Source organism: Podarcis liolepis, assembly GCF_965112155.1.
Source record: "Podarcis liolepis genome assembly, chromosome: 6".
Lineage (NCBI taxonomy): Eukaryota > Metazoa > Chordata > Lepidosauria > Squamata > Lacertidae > Podarcis > Podarcis liolepis.
The window spans coordinates 47,427,010-47,451,235 of record NC_139559.1 but is presented as its reverse complement, the minus strand read 5'-3'; the positions used below and the strand labels follow the sequence as shown (position 1 = coordinate 47,451,235).

At 44.5% G+C, this 24,226-nt stretch overlaps 1 protein-coding gene and 1 long non-coding RNA gene across 7 annotated transcripts in view; one reads left to right on the top strand and one right to left on the bottom strand.

Annotated features, from left to right (window-relative positions):
* The window catches only part of TEAD3 (TEA domain transcription factor 3), an 89,838-nt gene extending 71,164 nt beyond the window's left edge, over positions 1-18,674 (bottom strand). For all 6 annotated transcript variants that reach the window (XM_083509408.1, XM_083509409.1, XM_083509410.1 and 3 more), the window contains exon 1: positions 18,376-18,674. The gene's annotated coding sequence lies outside the window, so the exon portion shown is untranslated. The remainder of the gene's footprint in view (positions 1-18,375) is intronic.
* LOC310709587 overlaps positions 1-24,226 on the top strand; it is a 479,424-nt gene that overhangs the window by 359,347 nt on the left and 95,851 nt on the right. Inside the window, exon 2 of the long non-coding RNA XR_014527594.1 lies at positions 13,262-13,297. This is a non-coding gene — a long non-coding RNA (uncharacterized lncRNA). The remainder of the gene's footprint in view (positions 1-13,261; positions 13,298-24,226) is intronic.

Genomic DNA, 24,226 nt, shown 5'->3' with positions numbered 1-24,226 from the left:
ATTCACTTCCCTCCCACCCCTTCCACTGTTCATTTAACTTATCTACCATTCTTGCATATTTTGATATATCCATCTAATTCTATTTTCCTATCTTACATCACTTCAATATATATTATGCTGTTTGCCAGCGTTTTCAGCTGCACACAACTGTTTTCAAAAATTTGCGGAAATTTCCCCCCACTCCTCTACAATGTCGTAACTTTTCAAGTGGCTCTAGCCCCTTGTTCATTTTAGTTGCCCTATTCTGAAAGGTAACGAGAACTGTACACAGTATTCCAAGCGTGGTCCATTTGTAATCCCAACGGGGAATTCACATTTCTCACAGCTGCCACACATTGGTGCACATTTTCACCAACCTATTCCCTATGACCTCTAAACTCTTGCTCCTGTTCAGATCCATTGGTGCTTCTGTGTAACAAAACAAAATACAACAGAGCAGGAGTAGGGAACCAGTGGCCTTCCTGATGTAGTTGGACTACAACTTCCATCATCCCTGACCATTGGCCAATCTGGCTGGAGCTGAAGGAATGCTGAGAGTCTGACATATGGAGATTTCCCCACCCCTAGAATACAGTACAGGCCCCAGGCTCTTGCCTTAATGCCTATGATGGCAGTTAGCTCCGTTGGCTAGAGCAGGCATCCTCAAACTCTAGATGTTTAGGGACTACAACTCTCATCATCCCTAGCTAACAGGACCAGTGGTCAGGGATGATGGGAATTGTAGTCTCAAAATATCTGGAGGGCTGTGTTTGGGGGTGCCTGGGCTAGAGCATGGTGCTGATAACGCCAAGATTTGATCTCCATATAAGTCACCTGAATGTTATTGCATTGGAGGGGGTTGGACTAGATCAGGGCCAGCAAACTTTTTCAGCAGGGGGCCGGGTCCACTGTCCCTCAGACCTTGTGGGGGGCCAGACTACATTTTGAAAAAAAATATATGAATGAATTTCTATGCCCCACAAATAACCCAGAGATGCATTTTAAATAAAAGGACACATTCTACTCATGTAAAAACACGCTGATTCCTGGACCGTCTGCGGGCCAGATTGAGAAGGCGATTGGGCTGGATCCAGCCCCCAGGCCTTAGTTTGCACTAGATGACTCTTAGGGTCCCTTCGCACTCTACAATTATATGTGGTCTCATCTCCAAGAACTACCAAAGAATAGCAACATTAACTCTCCGCTAAGGGGGAAAGAAGGGGAAGAGAAATGGGTGCACAAGAGTTAAGAATTGATTGACTGGGTTTCTGTATTTGTGCTTGCTCTTTAAAATGTTCAAAGAATTCATGACACTCACGAAGCTGCTCCATGGGCATAGACAGCAAGGAGCAGCTACCCCCCCCCCCAAATCAAGTAAATAAATAAAAATACAGTGAAACCTCGGTTGTTGAATGTAATCTGTTCCGGAAGCCCATTTGGCTTCCGAAATGTTCGACAACCAAGGCGTGGCTTCCGATTGGTTGCAGGAGCTTCCTGCACTCAAGCAGAAGCCGCGTTGGACGTTTAGCTTCCGAAAAATGTTTGAAAACCGGAGCATTCACTTCCAGGTTTTTGACGTTCAGGAGCCAAAACATTCCAAAATGGAGATGTTTGGGATCCGAGGTTTGACTGTACAACTAACTGACCAATTTCGTGGCACATAACTCAGTTCTGCCCCCCCCCGCCTGCCCCCACAACTAAATCCTGGCTATGCCCATGAGCAGCTCTGCACCAAGACTGAACTATTCTGGCCCTGAAACTGTATGTATTTAATCAGAGTTTTTACTGACAAGTGCCATATTCAGCAAAATAAACTGATTATATGCAAAACTTTTCTATACCAGAACAAAAACAAAAACCACCCACTGCTTACATTTCAAAACTACTTTGTAGCCAAATAAAGAAATATGAGACGCAACAAAATATAGACATTGAACAAAGAATGGTTTTAAGCAGTGCTATTTTTCTAGAAAAAGAGGTGCCGGAACTCAAAATGAATGCTTCCTTTGTTCTTTTATTATAGCAATGACACACACCCCCGCAAGGTGCTGGAACTGAGTTCCGGTGAGTTCCTGCTGAAAAAAGCCCTGGTTTTAAGCACAGAAAGACTCGGGTGAAGAGTGGGTCAGACCATCAGAAACCTAAAACACACTATCAAAGATCACTGAAACCAGTTGGCCGTGCATACGTGTTATTCTACATGCATACAGCCAATGGTATACTCATCAAATAACTACTGTAAGGCAACAAAAGTTATTTACTGCAGGTAATGGACTACTTAGAGGACATTTTTATGGTTTGTAACTGAGAAAAGTATGGTATATATGTTTGACTCCTGAAAAGATGCTCAAACACACATACCCCAGACTGAAAACTCTAGGTTGGACAGACATCCTCAATATCTACAATGTGATCAATAAAAATGTTAACCCTGTGCCAAGCTATTGAGAAGCAGCTGCACTAAAACAGTTTAGGGAATGTATTTAAAGAACAACCAGTTTGTGAAAAAGCAGCTTATTAGAGCTAAGCGACCAGGGGGGGAAATGGCAAAATTACAAATAAATTGCCCAAGGGTTCAGTAGAACTCAGACAAGGAATATATAAAACTGAATTGTGACTTTTCATTAACCCACTCCCACAACACTTGGACTCGCTACCAAAGACAGACCTGGATGTTAGCCAGAAATAATTTCCATCTGTTAAATGAGGATTCCTTCATATATCACAATATTCCTACAAATGTAACTGTGTAGGGCAACCAGAGTTTATCGTGGTATGTGAAGCGTGACACAAAAATATATGCGTGCCATTAAAATAAAATCCCAGAATAATATATCACTGTGTTAAAAAACACAATAGGTAAAGATGCTCTGAAAGTTCAGGAGTAATTCTAGAATGTATGCACAGTAATCAAACCAGGACTCCTTACTAAAAACTTAAAATTGTTCGTGTTACAGTAGTCCATAAATTGGCTCCTCAGATATGGCACCTTTTATTAGGCACATAAGCACATTTACAGCACAGAGACAAATTCTTAGCTTGGCCTTTTCCAATCAGCTGCAAACTACATAGACATGGGAACCAGCTGAAGCCAAAGAATCAAAAGATGCAGCAGATTGTCAAACCTGCTTATATATTGAACTGATTTTACGAACCATTACTCTCTGCACTGGATGATTGAAAGACTGAAAAATTAAATAAGTAGGCAGATATTAACCCATGAGCATATCTTGATGGAGAATTGATTAAGGCAACAAACAATACCACAACTATTGGGGGAAGGTTGCCCACGTGTTATTGGACTACAACTCCCTCCATTTCCATGCTGGGGGTTGGAGTCGAACAATATGTGAAAGGGCACAAGTTGCCCACAAAGAGGTGTGGTCAGAAAGCCAGCTTTCCCTGCTTACTTTTGACACCATGACTACTTCTCACTAGAGTAATAAAAACAACAGGGGCTCACTTGAGACCACAGTGAAATTCAGAATTGCATTTTTGCAGCGATTTGGCGGCATTGCACTCACACTACCTCCAAAAACCAGAAGCTAAAGCTTCTTTCAAACTCAGATCTTCAAATTCAAATTCAATTCTTGTTGAAGACCTTAACAATGTGTCCTGCATCAAGAAGGAACACAGAAACTATCTAGCGTTGATACCCCTGTATTGTAGAGAATGAGGCCTTAGTCATGGGAGGGGTATCTTTCCCCAAGACTGTGAGAGGTGGCTGACAGCAACCTTGCAATGAAGTGCAGCCCCGTCACCCATGTATTTGAGGCCAATTGATGAATGGCACTTCCATGATGTAGTTCCAAGCATCAATATTGCGGACCGGTTGGAGGAGAGAACAACGTAGTGGCTTATGACAATCCTGCAATGTAGACCACTGGTAATATCCCCAAGCTGAAGATTGCTGGGAGACTTACAACTATCCTGCACTATGATTTTAGACAAGGGATGGGATTGATAGCTGCTAATTTCACAAAGAAAGATCAAATGGATGACGATCATCCAGATTTCCAAAGTAATTATTGCACGGTACCAGTAGTAGATAGGTAGCCGTGTTGGTCTGCCATAGTCAAAATAAAAAATTCCTTCCAGTAGCACCTTAAAGACCAACTAAGTTAGTTCTTGGTATGAGCTTTCGTGTGCATGCACACTTCTTCAGATACACTGAAATAGAAGTTGCCAGATCCTTCTATATAGTGAGAAGGTGGGGAGGGGTGTTACTCAGAAGGATGGTGGGAATGGGAGATAGGCAGATAGCTGGGAGAGCCTGTTGACGACTCTTAACGACTGTAATAGGTCTTACAGGAAAAGGCAAGGGGTGGGAAGGTGAGAAATGGTTTAGTTATGTATAGTGAGATAAGAATCCAATGTCTTTGTTAAGCCCAGGTCTTTTCATGGTTTTAAGTTTGGTAATGAGTTGTAATTCAGCAGCTTCTCTTTCCAGTCTATTTCTGAAATTCCTTTGTAGTAAAACAGCTACTTTGAGATCTTGTATAGAATGCCCTGGGAGATTGAAGTGTTCTCCTACTGGTTTCTCTGTTCTGTGATTCTTGATGTCAGATTTATGTCCGTTTATTCTTTGGCGTAAGGTTTGGCCTGTTTGTCCAATATAGAGAGCTGAAGGACACTGTTGGCATTTGATGGCATACACAATGTTAGACGATGAGCAATTAAATAGTCCCGAGATGGTATGTGTGATGTTGTTGGGGCCAGTAATGGTGTTGTCCGGGTGTATGTGGCAGCAAAGTTGGCATCTGGGTTTATTGCAGGCTCTGGTGCCAGTGTCTGTGTTAAGTCTGGTTGTAGTATTATTGTGGGTTAGGAGTTGTTTAAGATTGGGTGGCTGTCTGTAGGCAATGAAAGGTCTTCCTCCCAGAGCTTGAGAAAGAGAACTGTCATTGTCCAGGAGAGGTTGTAGATCTCTGATGATGCGTTGTACTGTTTTAACTTGGGAGCTGTATGTGATGACTAGAGGTGTTCTGTTATTTTCTTTTTATTTTCTTGTTATTTGCAAGACAGACCCAAAAAAGAAAATAACAGAACACCTCTAGTCATCACATACAGCTCCCAAGTTAAAACAGTACAACGCATCATCAGAGATCTACAACCTCTCCTGGACAATGACAGTTCTCTTTCTCAAGCTCTGGGAGGAAGACCTTTCATTGCCTACAGACAGCCACCCAATCTTAAACAACTCCTAACCCACAATAATACTACAACCAGACTTAACACAGACACTGGCACCAGAGCCTGCAATAAACCCAGATGCCAACTTTGCTGCCACATACACCCGGACAACACCATTACTGGCCCCAACAACATCACACATACCATCTCGGGACTATTTAATTGCTCATCGTCTAACATTGTGTATGCCATCAAATGCCAACAGTGTCCTTCAGCTCTCTATATTGGACAAACAGGCCAAACCTTACGCCAAAGAATAAACGGACATAAATCTGACATCAAGAATCACAGAACAGAGAAACCAGTAGGAGAACACTTCAATCTCCCAGGGCATTCTATACAAGATCTCAAAGTAGCTGTTTTACTACAAAGGAATTTCAGAAATAGACTGGAAAGAGAAGCTGCTGAATTACAACTCATTACCAAACTTAAAACCATGAAAAGACCTGGGCTTAACAAAGACATTGGATTCTTATCTCACTATACATAACTAAACCATTTCTCACCTTCCCACCCCTTGCCTTTTCCTGTAAGACCTATTACAGTCGTTAAGAGTCGTCAACAGGCTCTCCCAGCTATCTGCCTATCTCCCATTCCCACCATCCTTCTGAGTAACACCCCTCCCCACCTTCTCACTATATAGAAGGATCTGGCAACTTCTATTTCAGTGTATCTGAAGAAGTGTGCATGCACACGAAAGCTCATACCAAGAACTAACTTAGTTGGTCTTTAAGGTGCTACTGGAAGGAATTTTTTATTGCACGGTACATGCAAGTTACCACGATTCATGCAAACAGCAAAACACCTGCATAAGATACACAATAAACTTCATTTGATATCTAAATGTGTCTAAATTGGCACACATTCATGTTCAAACAGCACAGCAGACACTGTCCTGTACAAAATATACCTCGGAGGCAGTAACAGTAAATTTAATTACATTGCCACCTCTACCACCTCCTCAGCCTTCTCCCAACTTAAAAGTCAGCACTCAGCTGAATGCACACACTGCTTCATTCACTTGCATGCAGACACATTGTGCTTTTCCACTCTTGCAGAGTAAAATGGAGAGATTCCAAGTCAAATCTGGATGCCAGAGGAGATACGTTACTTTCTATAGCTTATAGCAGGAGTGTGGAACCGATGTCAAACAAAGAGTCACATTCCCTCGTGGCCAGCCTTCCAAGAGCTGCATGCCAAAGGTGGAGGGGTCCAAAATAAAAGTGGCTATGGGAAATGTGGACAGGATCAGAGCTGGTAATGGGCAGGGTCACACCCACCCCACTCACCACTTCACATACCGAGCACCCACCATTTACATTCATACCTTGGATCTCAAACGGCTTAGTAGCCAAACAAATCAGATCCTAAACACCGCAAACCCGGAAGTAGGCGTTCCGGTTTGATAACGTTTTTCAGAAGCAAAACTTCCGACGCAGCTTCCAGTTGAGTGCAGGAAGCTCCTGCGGCCAATTGGAAGCCACGCCTTGGTTTTTGAAAGGTTCCTGGAGTCAAACAGACTCCCGGAACAGATTATGTTCAAGAACCAATGTACCCCTGTATGCTCATATGCACACACGAATATACTCTACACACACATTCACTCTCACACGCACATTTTAGGGGGTGGCCATTTCGTGTCGTGCTATATCAGCAGCATATTTCCTATGCTTCTGTTATAACATGCATAAAGAACACTGTTAATTGATGGGTGACTGGAAATCTTTGAAGATATTAAGAGATGCTACATGGCAGAGCAATCCAAACTGAGCCAGACAGCAGCAGGGCAGGGCAGAGCAGTGTCTCCACTGCCAAATCCACTGCCCCAGTGCTCATGGCAGCTGTGGCAGAAGGTGGGGAGGGGGCAGGCAAGGCCTGCTTTATAGACTATAAAGTGTAGGTGTATAAAGTGTAGCAATCACACCCAGGTAAAACCCAATACTGTCAAGTGACAACAGTGGATCCTGAGTCAACCCCTCCCTGCCCCTAGAATGTCCCAATTTAGGATTTTCTGTGGGCTACTGCCAATGGGGAGCTCACAGGTAGAATGGGAAGCTGCTCATAGGCACCTCGCTCCTCAGGCAGAGGCCAGTGGAGCTGTTTTGGGCTGGGCAGAAAGAGACTGTTTTTGAGTTTGTTTAGCAATGGGATGGAAGAGGCTAAACTAGAGCGGGCTCCTCCTCCATTGCCACTGCAGATTGTCCAGTCGTAAATATGAGAATGCTAATGAGAACCAAGCCTGTTTTAACACCTCCATTCCTGCTTCTCCTAGGTAGTTTCCTCTGCAATAAGGCAGCAAGCCTCCGAAGTCCTTGGGGATGTCACTGCAGCTGACATCCACAAGTCCTATGTCAGAAACAAAAGAGCAAGTAACTCCTTTAGAAGGTAATGTGTCAAGTGCTGAGGATAAACAAACAAACAAACAAACAAACAAACAAACCAGAAGGTGCATTTCCAAAGCATATGCAGTCGCTCTGCATCAAGCAGAAACACACACACCATTTATATTATATCCTCATTTCATATGAGGGTCAGTTCATTCAAACTGATAGCACAAGCTTGAGGTGCCTCACGCCCCCTCCCCACCCAAACACATACACCACAACTGTAAGGCACCCAGAAATACTTTTGTAAAATCTAACAAATTGATAGAAATTATGAATTTACTATTCTACAGTTAATAAAACTTAATGCAAAGAGCAGTTACACCGCGACATCATGCCTCACCCCATAGTTGTAAGAATGTGAATAAAACTTATTACAAGCTTTGAAGAAAAGTAATCCTGGGAGTAGCAAAAGTTTTCATAAGCTTGAAGGTGGAATGCAAGTACAGAGTTCACCCCATGGAAAAGGTAGGCATTAATATTTCCCATGTACCAGTATCATATTCCCCTTATATTCCCTCTGTTCAATAAAAGATTTGGGGGAAGGAGGCTGAAAAATGAAGTGATGACACATGCTGACAATACCCATTTTTTATTTAAAAAAAAACATTAATGCTTTGCAGCCGCCTTATGGCTTTATTGAAATACCTCTCAACGCCAGCGGTCAGAATTAGGAAGCAAACCAGGAAGCTGCCTTACATCAAATCAGACCCACTGATCCATCTAGCTCAGTGTTGTGCATAGCAGCAGATCATCAGGGTTTCAGGCAGAAGTCTTCCCCAGACATTCCTGAAGATGCTAGAGAATGAACCTCAGACTTGAGCTATGGAGCCTTTCTCCAAATTAAATAGAGGCTGGAGGCTTGCTGAGGAGGGATTAAGCCATTAAGGGCTCTGTCCCCCCTGCAACAGGAGCCCGCTTCCATGTGGGTGCTCCATGAGTACTCCTCTTAGGTTTCTGTGCTGGTCACAGAGGGATGACGCGCTCCATCCATCTTCCATCCATCCATGCTCACGTGCATGTCTGCAGCTCTTTGTCACCTATGGCTACCAGGCGGATGTTTAAATACACCACTGGAAACATGTGAGGGTTGGTATCAAAACCTGTTTTTTCTTGGAAGAGGTAAATTTATGGAAATAGCAACTGGGTCCCTTGAGTTTGGGGAAATATTTTCAACCTCAGAAAGTTTAATGCGATTGACAACAAGGAATGGATTGCAGTATCATCATTTTTTAAATTACATGGCTAGTCTCTTAGTGTTGGATGATACAGACGAAGATGATAGTTGTGCTACATGACATTCACCAAATTTAAAGCATTGCAATGATTAATATCAAAGTGATTTACAATAAAAAATGCATAACACCATATGGTAAAATCCATATAAGCAAGTTTAAAACAAAATGCATAACACCACATGGTAAAATCCATATACAGTGGTACCTCGGGTTACATACGCTTAAGGTTACAGACTCCACTAACCCAGAAATATTACCTTGGGTTAAGAACTTTGCTTCAGGATGAGAACAGAAATCGTGCTCCGGCGGCACGGCAGCAGCAGGAGGCCCCATTAGCTAAAGTGGTGCTTCAGGTTAAGAACAGTTTCAGGTTAAGAACGGACCTCCGGAACAAATTAAGTACTTAACCCGAGGTACCACTGTAAGCAAGTTTAAAAGAAAATATTCCTTCCACCACTCTACCACGGGTGGCAAAATGGTTAACATCAATGGTTGCATTCAGACACAAAAAGAAGAAGCATTGCCTCAAGTTCTCACACTCCCTATTCTTTTCAATTTCACATTAACAGCAGTTTAATGTCTGGTCTGAACCCTAAACTGCTGTGAGGGTTAACTATGAGTAGTAAAAAGAAGCCAGCTACATAAGTTATGGTTTGAAGTGGGCTTGTTTCAACTCACCATTGTTAAGATAACCACCGTTTTTGCAGGTTTAGACAATGCAGGAAGCTGCAGTTAATCTAAAACAGAGGGAGGTGCATGAGCCCTGGGGAAGGCTCGTTCTCACAACACTAAATTATGGTTTGTGTTATATCCAAACTAGTCCATTGTCTAGGACCGACTTGCCCAACTTGGTGCCCTCCAAACACCCTTGGTTGTTTTGGGCTGCAACTTCCCTTGATGGGAGTTGTATGCCAAAACATCTGGAAGATACCAGGATGGGGAAGACTGATCTATGCACAGGCAAACATAAACACTGCCTAGTATGTTCCCACCCGCCATTAATATCTTACAAGCAATATCACACAACAAGAGGAATCTTTATCAACGGATTTAACCTGCTTAACATTGCATAAGGACACAATAGTCCTGTTTTTAGATTACATACACATGTTGCAACATGTGTCATATGGGGCATACCTCCTGAAAACATTTGCTATATCTATGGTATATCTAAAGCTGCTGCCCAAGTAATTTAAGACACCTTCTGAATAAATTAAACTATTTTAACTGATTAACCCATAAATCAACTAAGTGTTTCAGCCTTTGTTGTTATTGGAGTTTTTCTATTATTATTATTATTATTATTATTATTATTATTATTATTATTATTAAACATTTGTAAGTGTTTTAATCATGTTCTAGGATGTTTCGGCAGAGACCTAAAGTTATAATGACCTGTGTCACATACAAGCAGTGTTTGTGGCCCAATGTGGCAGTAAGTAGATATGTATTCTGGAGATCTGGATTAAAAACAGGACCCAGTAGAGCATCTTGTTCATGTCACCCAAAGGAGGAAAATCTAAATAACTTAGCACTGACATCACCTAGCTAAACTTCACCAATGACTTGTATGGGGGTGGATTTAGATTACTGCCAGGTGTTCATGAAAATCCTAGTCTTAATTCAGTGCTTTTTTAAAAAAAAAGAGAGAGAGAGAGAGAGAGGAGTCAAAAATTCACTTCAAATATTTTCCCTTAATTATTTTCACTGGAGAGTGCTGGGGTTCCACAGAGTTCAACTTGTCCTCCCATAATGTTTAACATCTACGCAAAACTACTGGGAGTGGTCATCAGGAGATCTTGTCTGAAGCGTCACCCATACACCGCTGATACCCAGCTTTATCTCTAGTTCTCATCAGACAGGTGGGGCTGTGGTTGTCCAGAACTAGTGTTTAAGCATGGTAATGGACTAAATGAAGGTCAACTTGATTCAGACAAGATGGAGGTATTGTTGGCTGGTGGTGAATGGTGTTCAGCTTGCTCTAGATGGAGTCGCACTCTTCCCAAAGGATCAGGCTCATAGTCTGTAGGTACTTATTAATCCAACATTGCCATTAGAGGCTCCAGTAATCTCGGCAGTTTCAGTTTATATCCAACTGTGGCCATACCTGGAGGGAGATCACTTGGCCAAAATTACCCATACTCTTGTAACCCTGTTCATAAGTTACTGCAACACAGTGCTGTCTTTAAAAATGTAGTTCATCCAGAACATGGCCACAAGATCATTAACAGGGACTGGACTGCCTTGACTGTATTACACCTGTGCCTTGTCAGCTAAACTGGCCCCCTGTCAGCTTCTGAGTCCAATTTAAAGTGCTGGCTTTTACCTTCAAAGCCCCCAACACCTTGGGACCAGGCTAACTGTAAGACCATCACCTCCGATATGCATCCACCAAAACTTCAAAAGCTCTACTCCAGGTGCCACTGCAAATGAAGTGAGACCTGCAATCACCAGAGAGAGGGCCTTTTTCCAGCCCAGAGGAGCTGAGGCAACCCAGCCAGATGGGTAAGGTATAAATAATAAAAGTTTTCTCTATCTCTAATTACAGAATCTTCCCAGGGAAGCTTTTTTAGCACCAGATTTGTGGTATTTTCACCACCAGTTGTAGGCCTTTATGTTCACCCGAACCTTTTAAGTAACTTTGGTAATCTGGATCTAATTTTTTAACCCATTTCTAATCGGATGATGAGTTCTGTTCTGCTGTATTTATGTAGTTTCCACCCTTTAATGGTTTCGTCTTTTCCTTTGTATTAAAGTGGTTTTTTACTTGATCATTTGATGTTGTGCATAACTTTGTCTTACTGGATAGCATACAAATGTCATAAGGCAGAGGACCTTCTCAGCAATAGCACCCTCCCTGTGGAATGCCCTCCGTTCAGATGTCAAGGAGATAAAGAACTACACAAATTTTAGAAGACCTCTGGAGGCAGCCCTGTATCGGGAAGTTTTTAACATTTGATGTTTTATTATGTTTTTATATATGCTGTAAGCTGCCCAGAGTGGCTGGAGAAACCCAGACAGATGGGCTGGGTGTGTGTATATATATATATATATATATATATATATATATATATATGTAGAAGTAGTAGTAGTAGTAGTAACAAACAAACAATGAACAAACAAATAAACAAACCTATAAATTTTGGTTGAAGAGGCTGGGATCTCCAGATAGCAACAACAGTAATTTATTTTCCTTCATACTACATCCCTGCACAACATTTACTCATAACATTTATTCTGTTGCCCAGTGTTGCACCATTAGGAGGCAATATCATCAGACTTACCCATCGCATTTCACAGGACTTACTTCTGAGTAAATGCACAAAGCTCAAACTGCTAGATATTTCACCATGTATATCTAATTTCTCTCATCCTACAGTGCCCCTCATTTGATAGCACAAGGCTGTACAGTGGTACCTCAGGTTACATATGCTTCAGGTTACACACGCTTCAGGTTACACACTCAGCTAACCCAGAAATAGTGTTTCAGGTTAAGAACTTTGCTTCAGGATAAGAATAGAAATTGGGCTCTGGCAGTGCGGCAGCAGCAGGAAGCCCCATTAGCTAAAGTGGTGCTTCAGGTTAAGAACAGTTTCAGGTTAAAAACGGACCTCCGGAACGAATTAAGTACTTAACCTGAGGTACCACTGTATAAGATTGTGCATCATACTGCAGACATAGGGAACCTCTGGTGCACATGCCAAATTAAGCCTGGCTCTTAATATTGTTTATTGTTGAGGTTCTCAGCTGCCTTGGGAGTGTTTTCTTTTTTTAACTTAAGGGCAACAATGGCTTGCCGTGGGTAACGAGGTGAGTGTTAAATTATAAGGCTGACCATCTTGAGTGCATGCAGGAACTGCTTGTGGGTTTCCCATAGGCATCTGGTTGGCCACAGTGGGAACAAAATGCTGGACTATAAAGGCCTTTGGGCTGATGCAGAAGGGTTCTTCTAACGCCCCTCCAAAATCCTGACAGTTACACCATGGTCCATTACTGCAGAAGGTAGATGACATAGGTGAGTGCTTTCAATCATTTTGACAGGAAAAAGAGTCAAATGTCTTTGTCCCCACTCAACAGAGTTAGAAAACTAGAGTGCTCCCAGCACCACAGGCCACAGCTCAGTGACAGAGTATCTGTGTTGTATGTAAAGGTAAAGGTAAAGGGACCCCTGACCATTAGGTCCAGTCGTGACTGACTCTGGGGTTGCGGCGCTCATCTTCCTTTATTGGCCGAGGGAGCCGGTGTACAGCTTCCGGGTCATGTGGCCAGCATGACTAAGCCGCTTCTGGCGAACCAGAGCAGTGCACGGAAACACTGTTTACCTTCCTGCCGGAGCGGTACCTATTTATCTACTTGCACTTTGACGTACTTTCAAACTGCTAGGTTGGCAGGAGCAGGGACCGAGCAACGGGAGCTCACCCCGTCGCGGGGATTGGAACCGCCGACCTTCTGATCAGCAAGTCCTAGGCTCTGTGGTTTAACCCACAGCGCCACCCGCGTCCCGTGTTGTATGTAGCAGGTCCCAAATTCAATCCCTGGCATCTCCAAGTAAGGCTGGCAGACCCCCTGTTTGAAATCCTGGAGAGCTGCTATCAGTCAATGTAGACCAGGCATGAAGAATGTCCAGGCTATGGGCCAATCAAGAGGTTGATATATGAACTGTCCCACTCACTAGTCAAAGCTGGCTCAAAAAAGTTCCCCATCCTTGGTGCATTCTCAAGCATAAACCGAATTCTTCCAAATGTACTCACCTGCGTCCAATGATGCTGTTTCTAGAGAAACGTTAACTATTCAGACTGTAGATTAAATGGCCTTACTTGCCTAAGGTTAGCCACTTTTCAAAACACATTATTTTATTGGAATTATTCAATTCAATGGATTACAATATATATATTTTGCATAATACACATCATACATGCCAGTCAATTACAGGAAAAGGTTACACACCTTTTCACTGGTCCTGGCTCTTGTGTAATATGGCTTGTAGACATGAGCAAGCAACGTGCTTATCTCCATGCTATGGAGTGTCACCTGTTAATGTCTGCAAATCAATCTTACATAAGAACTCTGCTGGATCAGACCAAAAGCCCATCTAGACTAGCATCCTGGTTTCACAGTGGTCAATCAGATGTCTGTGGGAAGTCCACAAGCAGAATATGAGGGCAATCTCTTGTTTAATTTTTATTGACGCCTACCGTTACACTTTGCCTATATAGCAGATAAATACTAGTTTTTTTCCTAGTCCATTGGTAGCCCTATACCTGCCTCCGATATCTAGGCCTATCACTGTTCAGCATCCCTGATTAAGGTCCTGTGAACTCAGCATTTCTTCTGGTCCAAGGTAACACATGGAATTAGATTATATGAACGATGCACCTAAAATATGGAATATGCATTTGGTAAGTGTATGCTGCGGGCAAGGGGAGCCATAATGGCCCCAAATCTCAGGCTAGTAGTATGATTAAAGAAAATACTTTCTGGTCTTAAATATTTTTTATTGTAAACCACATTGATTTTTTTTATGAAATAGTGATCTATAAATATTTTTATAAACAAACAAACAAACACCTGCAGGGTCACAGGTCCGCAAACCCCTGCCACAAAGGAACACCAAGTATTTCATATTACAGACATTGAAGAACAAATCTGCAGATGGCCGTTTCTGACCTGTGTTATTACAATAAGACTGTGAAAGGACCTAGTAACCAGCACTCTATGAATCACATCCAAGTAGGATCAATTCCTTATGCATCCCACTCAAGAGTTTGCTCATATGAAGCAAGCCAGATAACAGCAAGAGGGGAAAGCTCTCATCTGACATGTCTATATTCCCAAACACAGCAAAAGTAGGGGAGAAGACTCCAGATCCTTGGCACATCCAGTCTCTGCTCTCTACTGAAAGTGCAATTAGGGATGGTCGGTTACTGTCAATAGGACTGGTGGTTTCTATAAGACAAGCACAGGTCTCACAAGGAAACTGGACCAAGAGCTGTCAAACTTGTTTCACAAAATGTATCAGATTGTGACAATTGCCATTACTTCTAGCTCAGTTTGAAGTCAGACTTCTAGGCAAAAATCACACAGTCCCTGGCAGTTTAAAATGGTTGTGTCTTACATTTGGGGATGCTTAAGACCAAAACCCTACATCTGCCTGAAAGTAGGTTTAGCATGAGCATGTAGGCTGCCAAAGAAACCAGTCGCTTTGCTCCTCCTCCTCCTCTGATGCACTGTGTAAACTAAGTCATGATTTGGCTTAGCACATTGTCTGAATGGGGACTCATGGTTTGTCTCACTGTAGACAAACCACAAGCTGTAACTAAGATTTGTACTTTGGTTTACAGCTTGTTGCTCTTCTGCAGGAGAGAGACAATAAGTATTCTGCCTTTGAAAATATTAAAGCTAGCAGCTATTTGACTCCCTTTCTGTAACTGGAATATTAATAAAGTGGAAATAAGTTTTAAATGGTGCAGCGGGCATGTAAACTACCAAACACCAACTATCGCCTATCAAAATATACAGCAACTTGTCTACAGTACCATTTTAATGTGTTTTAACTTCCAAGTTTAAGCAATACTTTTAATCATGTGTTGAGTAAAGTAATGTAAAAACTTTCTAACCGAAGCTATAAATCTTATAATATGAAAGCCAATATGTCTGCAAAATTAAAATGGTGTAGTGAAATTATGGTTTCACATCCAAGAATTTCACAGCTTGAAAAGTTTGTTTTCTTACCAAAAGGTAGGAAGTTTGGGCTTAAGCTTAGTAAGATTTACAGTCACTTCTTCAGGTTCAAAATTGGATTTGAAACTTGCTAATGTGGGAAGTCAGTGGATTTCAGATCCCCACGACACATACGTAGTTTCAACACCAGTGTTAACCCTCCATAAAGAGAACATTTCTGGAGACACAGAGACCCACAGGCATGCATATCATTATGAAGTCTCCAACTGACCTTTTATGACTAGACCTTCAGCCTTATATAAATAAGAAAGTATGGAGAAGCTATAAATGACCCAATAATCACCATCTTGCCTTGCATGTTAATATACAGACACTTCTAAGGTTGAAGAGCAGGGCTACGAAGGCAGCACACAGCAGTTGTTGGTGCTAAATGTAATTACTTTGAAACAAAAGGGAGGGAACTTCAAACTTGTTCTTAGGAGGTTTGGGGTGGGTGATATCCAGTAAAAACTGAGAATAGCTCTTTTCTGCTTCCATAATACAAATACATAATAATAAACCATAATATTTCTAGAACAACACAGCAGCCTAATGGCTTTCTGGAAATGAAATATATCACTCCGAGTTTACTAGTAAACATTTGGAGGATATCCGCTGGAACTGTGATTGCAATTATTAAGCACTCACTCAAATCAATATATTACAGCATAATCCTAAATACGTTTATTCAGAAGAAATTCCTGTTGTTTTCAGTGGGGCTTACTCCCAGATAAGTGTGTATACTGTTTGAGTATACCCATAGGAAATTTGCACTGATTTGTGAGGACATTGGGGTACATGCAGTTATACTTGGCTGTATGTCTTGCTCACAATCACCATGGGAAAGTTGAAACCTTGCCCACAATCCCTTGCCTCAGTTTCCCAGGACAGGTAAGCGCCTACCCCATACCTAAAAGCAAGTAAAAGCCCTATTATCTTTATGTTTCATCATGGCACAAACTTCACAGCTTAAACAGCTTAAAAGACAATGGTGGAACAATCTCCCCAAAGCAGCATGTCTTTATTTGGGAGGTTATATTTCATGCAGTAGCATATAGTGCAACCCAGGTGCTCTTTTCGAGATAGCTATTCCCTTGAACGGTGTAAGCTCTTGCATGTCTAGGCCTGCAGGACCAACCATACATCCAGCCCTGCAGAGCCATGACCAAACAGCAACCTGCCTGCAAGGCCTCACCATCAGAAAGTGGCCTGGAGTACAAAGTGCCTTCCTCTTAGAAGTCCCATATACAAGAGCTCCTCAATAATGCTTTGCCTTATTCACAAGAGGCTATGTATATGACCTAGAAGAAACTCTCCAGTTTCCCTCATTAATGTTCTCCTGCACATCCATAAGAACTCTACAAAGAACAGGCAAGCGGCAGCCTCCAATACATTGCAGCCATTGAGAAAACTATTAAATGGAAGGGAGAAAGGGCCTGACACAGTCCGCCTGCCCTGGTGCAACAACCAAAATACCATGGATTATGACAGACAATAGGAAACCCTCAAGAGACCTCTCTTTTTAGTTCTTTGCCCTCTGATCTCACAGCTTCCCTATTTCTTTGTTAAACCATTAACACTGTAGGTCAGCTGCCCAGAACTAATCAGTCAGAACTGGATCCCCTGTTATGACTGATATAGGGTGGATATTTAACACACTGGTCAAGCCCATCCCATCTTGGGTTTTCAATATTAACACAGTTGTCATATCCTCTCCCTTCCCCGCTCCCCAGTTAAATTGCTCGTCCTTCTCCTCACCCTCCCCTTCTCTCTCACACACACATCAGTACTATAAACTTCCAAATGTAACTTTCCACAATACAACATAAATCTACACATACAACGAATCTACCAAAGCATTTGTTTTTACGCACGTGACCAACGAGTGAGAAACACAGCATTACGCACATAGCACACACAAAGGTAATTAATTGAGGAAATGTGTTTGTGCAATCCATGAGTTGTCAACACAGCGGCCCTATGGCCTAGGTTCAAGCTGGTGATAGATACAGGCACAAATCCTGCTTCAAAAGACTTCCTCTTGGATGTTAATAAATAATATGAATGTTATAAGATTTTTAAAAACTCACAACATCCGTAAGAGCAACACTGTGATACCCGAGAGACCAGAAAGATTATATAACCTATTTTTATACAGAGATATATGCTCCATTCTAGTTATCAATATACAGTCTGGATCATACACACGAAAGCCCTTTTGGCAGACGGACAGGCTCTGATTACAACCAACTGGGACGGACAAAGCATAACTATATATAAGGAGGAAATTAACCCAGCTCTGTTACAGGCCACGGACTTCAAAACTTGAAACGGAGCAGGAACCATGACTCGACGTCAGGCATCTCTGAGTGTACCCCCAAAAGGACAGTGTAGGATTTGTTGTTTTTCTTTTTTCTTTTAAGGGTTTGGAGCTCCCAGCAAAGCGAGCTCTGAGAGCAGGGAAACTTGCCCCCAAGGAAAGAGTAGCAGCCCAAGACAGGCTCTATAGACATAAACTGGTGGATACAATGTTCTTTCCCAGAGGAAAACCGCAACAAGGCATGGCTGAAACCCGGGGGGGGGGGCAAGGGGGTAAAAAGAAAATGGGCTCCCCCCCCCCTTCAACTTTTCTCTTCCTAGCGTGACCAATTCCATGGGCGGGAGAGAGGGGGGGTCACGGTTTGGGTCTGGGGGTGGATAAATATGGGAAGGGGCAGGGGGCGGGGAAACTCCCCCCGCAGCCCGGGACATCTGTGTGGGAAAAGGGGGGCGCAATAGAGACGAATCCTCTCCTTCCTCTCCCGGAGAGTTTCCAAGGCCGGGATGGGAGCGCTCGCCCGCCCGCTTGCTTGCTTACTTACTCCGTGCTCTGTCCGGGGAAGGGTGGGTGGTGGTCCCGCCGGTGCAGCCGCTTGAGGCTCTGGATCGTTTGGGTGAGGTGGGGGGAGAAGGTGACAGGGCAGCAGGAAGGGGGGGGGAGGCGCGGCTGGCTGGCTGGCTGAGGAATCCGCCGCGCACCGAAAGGAGCTCTAGCCGGGCGCCGAGCAAGAGCGACGGGAAAGTTTGTGCGAAGGAGGGAGGAGCAGAAACTTGGAAAGGGAGAGAAAGAAGGAGGGAGGGAAGGAAGGAGAGCAGGAGCAGCCAGCCCCCGCCCTTCTCGCCGATGGACAGCCTCCTCCTCCTCCCGCGACCATCTCTGGGGGAGGAGACCTGAGGAAGAGGGTCGTCCCCCCACCCCGCGCCTTCTCTTTCTCGGGGGGGGGGGAGTTTTTCTGCCGGAGGCAGGACGGGAGGGAGGCTGGGAGGAAACTGGATGCGTTTACTGGAAAAGGCTGGAACATTAGGGCCAACCACCTTCTTCTAATAAAGAGTGGGGGGGGAGTCTGTTTGCAAGGGGGAATCATGTCCGGTGGGTAAATAAGGCGGAGTGGACTTCGTGGTCAAATGTTGAATGGGGCCCCAAAGTTATCTTTCTTCCCTTGAGGGAGTAATGCATGGCTTGAGACAGAGCGTTTGACTTCAGCCGCGAAGCTCCAGGTTCAAATCCCGCCTTCGCTAGGAAGTTCAGCGTGTGACCCTTCAGACTGACACTTAAACAAATGTTGGGATGCGGGACGGCGGGGTGGGGAGTGGAGAGAGAGCAAGCTACACTATACACACTCAGGACCGAGTTCCTTGCAGGGAGGCTCGGCTCTAAAATGTACTTTTTAAAAAACGGGAGAGAGATCTAGGCCTACTTTTGAATGTAGCAACAGGCGCATTTGCGCAGCCCTCCAAGGCGAGTTTGCTTTCCTTGTTAGCATGCATGGGATTTGGAGGCTGCGGGTTTGGAGAACTTGGTTTTGTTTTTACTCTTGCGTGAGAGGAAGCCGTGGGATGAATGGTCTCTTTGGGGTAACTAACAGCAACTTTTCCAGAAGGGATGAGCTGCAGTTGTGGGGGCGCCCGCCTGCCCCCTCTCCCAGGCGCAGCCCAGAGGAACGCCTGAGCGCGGAGGTCGTCCTGGGCAGGCAGAACCTGTCTGCGAACAGGTTGGGCGGGTGGCGACCGCCTCGTCTCTCCTTCAGCCCCGGGCAAGGAGTGGCAGGGAGAGCGCAGGGGGGCTAAGCGACCCGCCCGCCTGCGTCGGGGGCGGGCGGAGGCCCGGCTGCACTGGGAGTCGCCCTCCGCTGGAGGAGGCGCGTTGCCGGATCTCGGACCAGCAGCCCCTCCTGCCCTGAAATCTCAGCCTCAGCGCTCGGCTGCTGACGTCACGGGCGGAGGAGCGGCCTTCTCGCTTCCCCAGCCGGCCATGGCGGCTCCTCCGCCGAGCCTCCCGCTGCAGCGACTCCTAGGGGTCACGGGGCGCAAAGGACGCCGCTCCCTCGGAACCGCTCGATTGCAAACCGACCAAGCCGCAGTCGGCAATAGAGGAAGTCGGTCAGACTTTTCAAATCTTATTTTCTTCCTCTCTTCGCCAAGAGGCGGGCTGCAGGAAACGGATCCGACATGGGGTGGGGTGGAGGGGGAAACAAAATCTCCTCGCGCGCGCGCTCCTGCTTCAGCGGCCGCCCGGCCTTTTTTCAAACGAGCGAAAAAACGCGGGTTATAAAACGCAGAGGCTTAGGAAGCGATGCGGAATTTGCGGCACGCGTGCAAATGCAATCGGTTGAATAGGGCATTTTATAAGGATTCTGGAGAACAGTCGTGCTTGGAAGAGTCGCTTTTGAAGTACTGCATTTGAGCACGAAAAAGAGGTGTCGCCACCTTGCTTTTTTGTCCGTGTTTCTCATTACTTCCCAGCCCGTGATCTTTCCACCCTCAAGTGTCCCAGAGTCTCCTGCACTCTCCTTGCACACCTCTGCCGGTTCTCCTTTCCAGACCCTCAGCCCGAAATGCATCTAGCCAATGCATCCCCCCGCTTCCTTGACACATCGCTTCATAAAACCCATTGATGAGTTCTATGGAAGGCCATAGCTGACTGGAGTCTGGACGCCTCCCTCGGGAATATTGCAAACCGCTTCCCCTGAACGACCAACTTTTATAAACAAAAACAATTTGTCTTTCCCCTACAAGTCCTTTTATTTGTGGAGGCAGAAGGAAAGGCAAGCAACTAATACTAGTATTCTTCCCACCTGCTCCATAAGAAGTAGATCATACGCATACCCTCCAACATTTCTCCTATGAAAATATGGGTGTTCTAGTCAATAATAAGAATAATTCTACTATTTATAGCACCCCTCCCCATCTGACTGGGTTGCCCCAACCACTTTGGCCAGCTTCCAACATATATAAAAACATAATAAAACATCTCTGCTTATCTTCCACTTTTGAAATTCAGTTTGCTTGGAGAGGCGTCTCTTTTGCTTATGTTATGTTTCTAGCTCTTGGAACAGGATCCTTCCTTGCAATGCTACTCAGACCTCTTCAGGGGCAGAGATCACAAATGGAGATTTATATAGGACATCTTCACCATCTCCTACCGGTTCAGAGGCCTTCCCCTAGTTAAGAGTCACCTCAGTGATATTGATGGGTAATAGATTAAGGATAAAGGATGCACAATCAACATGTGGAACTTGCACAATGATCTAAGGTGTGCTCACTTAGCACCCCACATGAGGGGCAGCAGGATCACACCCACTGGTCATACCACACTGCCATACTAACTGGTCCAGACCCATGGCAGCTGCACATATGCATGCATATGTAAGGGCTGCTTCATGCAGGTAGTTCTGTTTGCACCTGGGGTCCTTCACACTAACACCAAATGTGAAGCCACTGATTACACTGGGATTGGGGGGGCATGGCCAGCATGTACATTCCTCTGCCCTTCATGCATGTGATGATTGCATGGGTGGGTGTTGTGTTTGAACACCCCATTAGTAACAGTCACTGGTTAGATAGAGGCTTTAAAAAGTTGTCTGCTCCAGGCCCCTGTCACTCACGGATCATCTCCTTTTAAACTTCAACCCATTACCCATTTAGGACATGGGTGGTGCTATGGTCTAAACCACTGAGCCTCTTGGGCTTGCCGATCGGAAGGTTGGAGGTTCGAATCCCTGCAACGGGGTAAGCTCCCATTGTTCTGTCCTAGCTCCTGCCAACCTAGCAGTTCGAAAGCATCCCAATGCAAGTAGATAAATAGGTACCGCTGAGGCGGGAAGGTAAACGGCGCTTCCTTGCGCTCTGGTTTCCGTTACGGTGTTCTGTTGTGCCAGAAGCGGTTTAGTCATGCTGGCCGCATGATCCGGAAAGCTGTCTGTGAACAAATGCTGGCTTGATTGGCCTCAAAACAAGATGAGCGCCGCAACCCCATAGTCGCCTTTGACTGGACTTAACTATCCAGGGGTTCTTTCCCTCTTTCTTACCTTACCATTACCTATTTAATTTTGGAATAAGATCCACTGAGTATTTACTCCTGAGGACTGCATGGCTAAAGGCACATTTCAGGTACAGGTTTTGATGTTGCTTTGGGTCAACGCTCTTTTCAGAGATCCATTTTACTTAATGGCTGCTGCTCTTTTTTCCCTTGCATTTTCAGGATCAGCTGTTTCCATTTCCAAATTATAAAATAAAAGAGCTGTATTTAATAATACTATAAATAATAGTTCCATATAGCTGCTATATCCTAGTCAAAAAATAACTACAACTCTATAGAACTAAGTACTTTCCCCTGAATAAAGGTAAAGGGACCCCTGACCATTAGGTCCAGCCGCGGCAGACTCTGGGGTTGCGGCGCTCATCTCACTCTATAGGCCGAGGGAGCCGGTGTTTGTCTGCAGACAGCTTCCAGGTCTTGTGGCCAACATGACTAAACCACTTCTGGCGAACCAGAGCAGTGCAAGGAAACGCCATTCACCTTCCCGCCAGAGCGGTACCTATTTATCTACTTGCACTTGATGTGCTTTCGAACTGCTAGGTGAGCAGGAGCTGGGACTGAGCAACGGCAGCCCACCCCGTCGCGGGGATTCTGATCGGTAAGCCCTAGGCTCTGTGGTTTAGACCACAGCGCCACCCGCATACCTAGTTCCCTTGAATAGTTCAAATAATTTCTTTTAAAAACTGTTTACTGGATGTAAAACGCCCTTAAATTCACAGAGACAAAATTCATGATGTAATGCCAGTAAAGGATCCCCTCTCCCTACTAAAAAAAGGTTGAGATTAGTTATTTCTAAGTCTGTCTGCATCTGTTTCCGAACTATATCATTTTACTGTGATCTGTTATAAATGATGCAGTCAGTTCAAAATGTCCTAATACCTTTCTAATCAATTAATGCCAAAAGCCAGGGTAAAGAGGTGCATCTTCAGTATTCGCCAAAAGCTGCCGTATATAGTGAAGGCGCCAGATGTCTCCCAGGCCACCCAGAGCTTCTGAGGGCAGTGGAACAACCAAGAGGGTTGTTGCTTGTTGTTAGCAGATGAGATGGTCTGTAGGGAAAGAGGTGGTCTTTCATGTATTTGGGGACTGAGTCCTTCAGGGCTGGAATGAGCAAGGCTAAAAGCTGCAAAGGTCTGTCTGATCAGGAATACAGAAGTTGAGGGGGAAGAAACAGCAAGGCTAGGTGCTGGCAGGCAGGAGAGGTTAGGGGGAAGAAAAAAAGAGTCGGATGACGCTGGGAGGAGGCAGCAATAACTATTTCTCTGCTCTTTTCCCTCTAGTTTGCTATGATCGTTATGTGATTCAGGGTAAAAATTAGGGACTGAGGACTCATCAGGTTGATCAGTCAGTATATGCTATCCCTGTGCAGTTTAAGTCCGTTTTCAAAGACAATTGCGAATTCCTCCTCTTTTTATTTTAATAGGGCAAATGTGTGCTCTGGCTCAGAAGAGGCAGAAGTATTACAACCTTAAGGACGCTAAATGTGAAGAAGTTCATGCAACAGCAGAGCACTGCTGGTGAGGGGCAGGAGGTGTGTTGCATACACCAGTTGTTGTTTTTACAGTTAGATTTATGTTCCTGGAACAGTCCATCAGGGGAGCTCTCGGCCCCTAAAGCAATAAATAAAATGACCCCAAATGACACAGGCCAGGGTGGGGGAGTTGTGTCAATCATCATCACCCTTCATAGAACAGGCAGGACCCATTAGGTGCTCCTTTGGAATGGAAGATTACATTCTAAACGGCAGTCACAATTGCACACAACTGCTGCATTACTTGGGAAAGGATCGCCTATTTTCCCAAGTGCAAATTAGTGTGCTTTGAATGCCTAGAAAATGCAAATCGCCCAGAAAGAGAAGTGCTAGCTTGAGGGAAGACCTCAAAATCACATGCAACAAATGAGTAACAACCAGTTAGGTGTTTTTTTATTCTGGATTCCCATGGTCAAATGGAGGTCCCCTGCATTAGAAGGTGATGCGTATTACTTCCCTTACTTCAGCTGGGTAAGCCAGCCCAACTGTGTATAGAGGCCCTCCGGCCCCTCTTTTTGCTGATGTCCACCCCAAAGTCCTGCCCTGATGACACCACTTTTGTTATTATATGCAAAGGAAATTGTGCCACCTGAGCTCCCTCAATGCACCTTAGTATGTGGAAACATGGTGTTTCCACATGTCTAACATGGTATTTATGTTGAAGCCTTTCATCAAGGGAGGGGGCCCTCCAGGGGCTGTCAGTCTTCATCTCCCAGCATCCCTGACCATTGGCCATGCGGGCTGGGTGTGATAGGAGCTGAAGTCTATCAGCAACTGGGGGGGGGGGCACAGGTTCTCCATCCCTGACTTATTCCTCATGGGA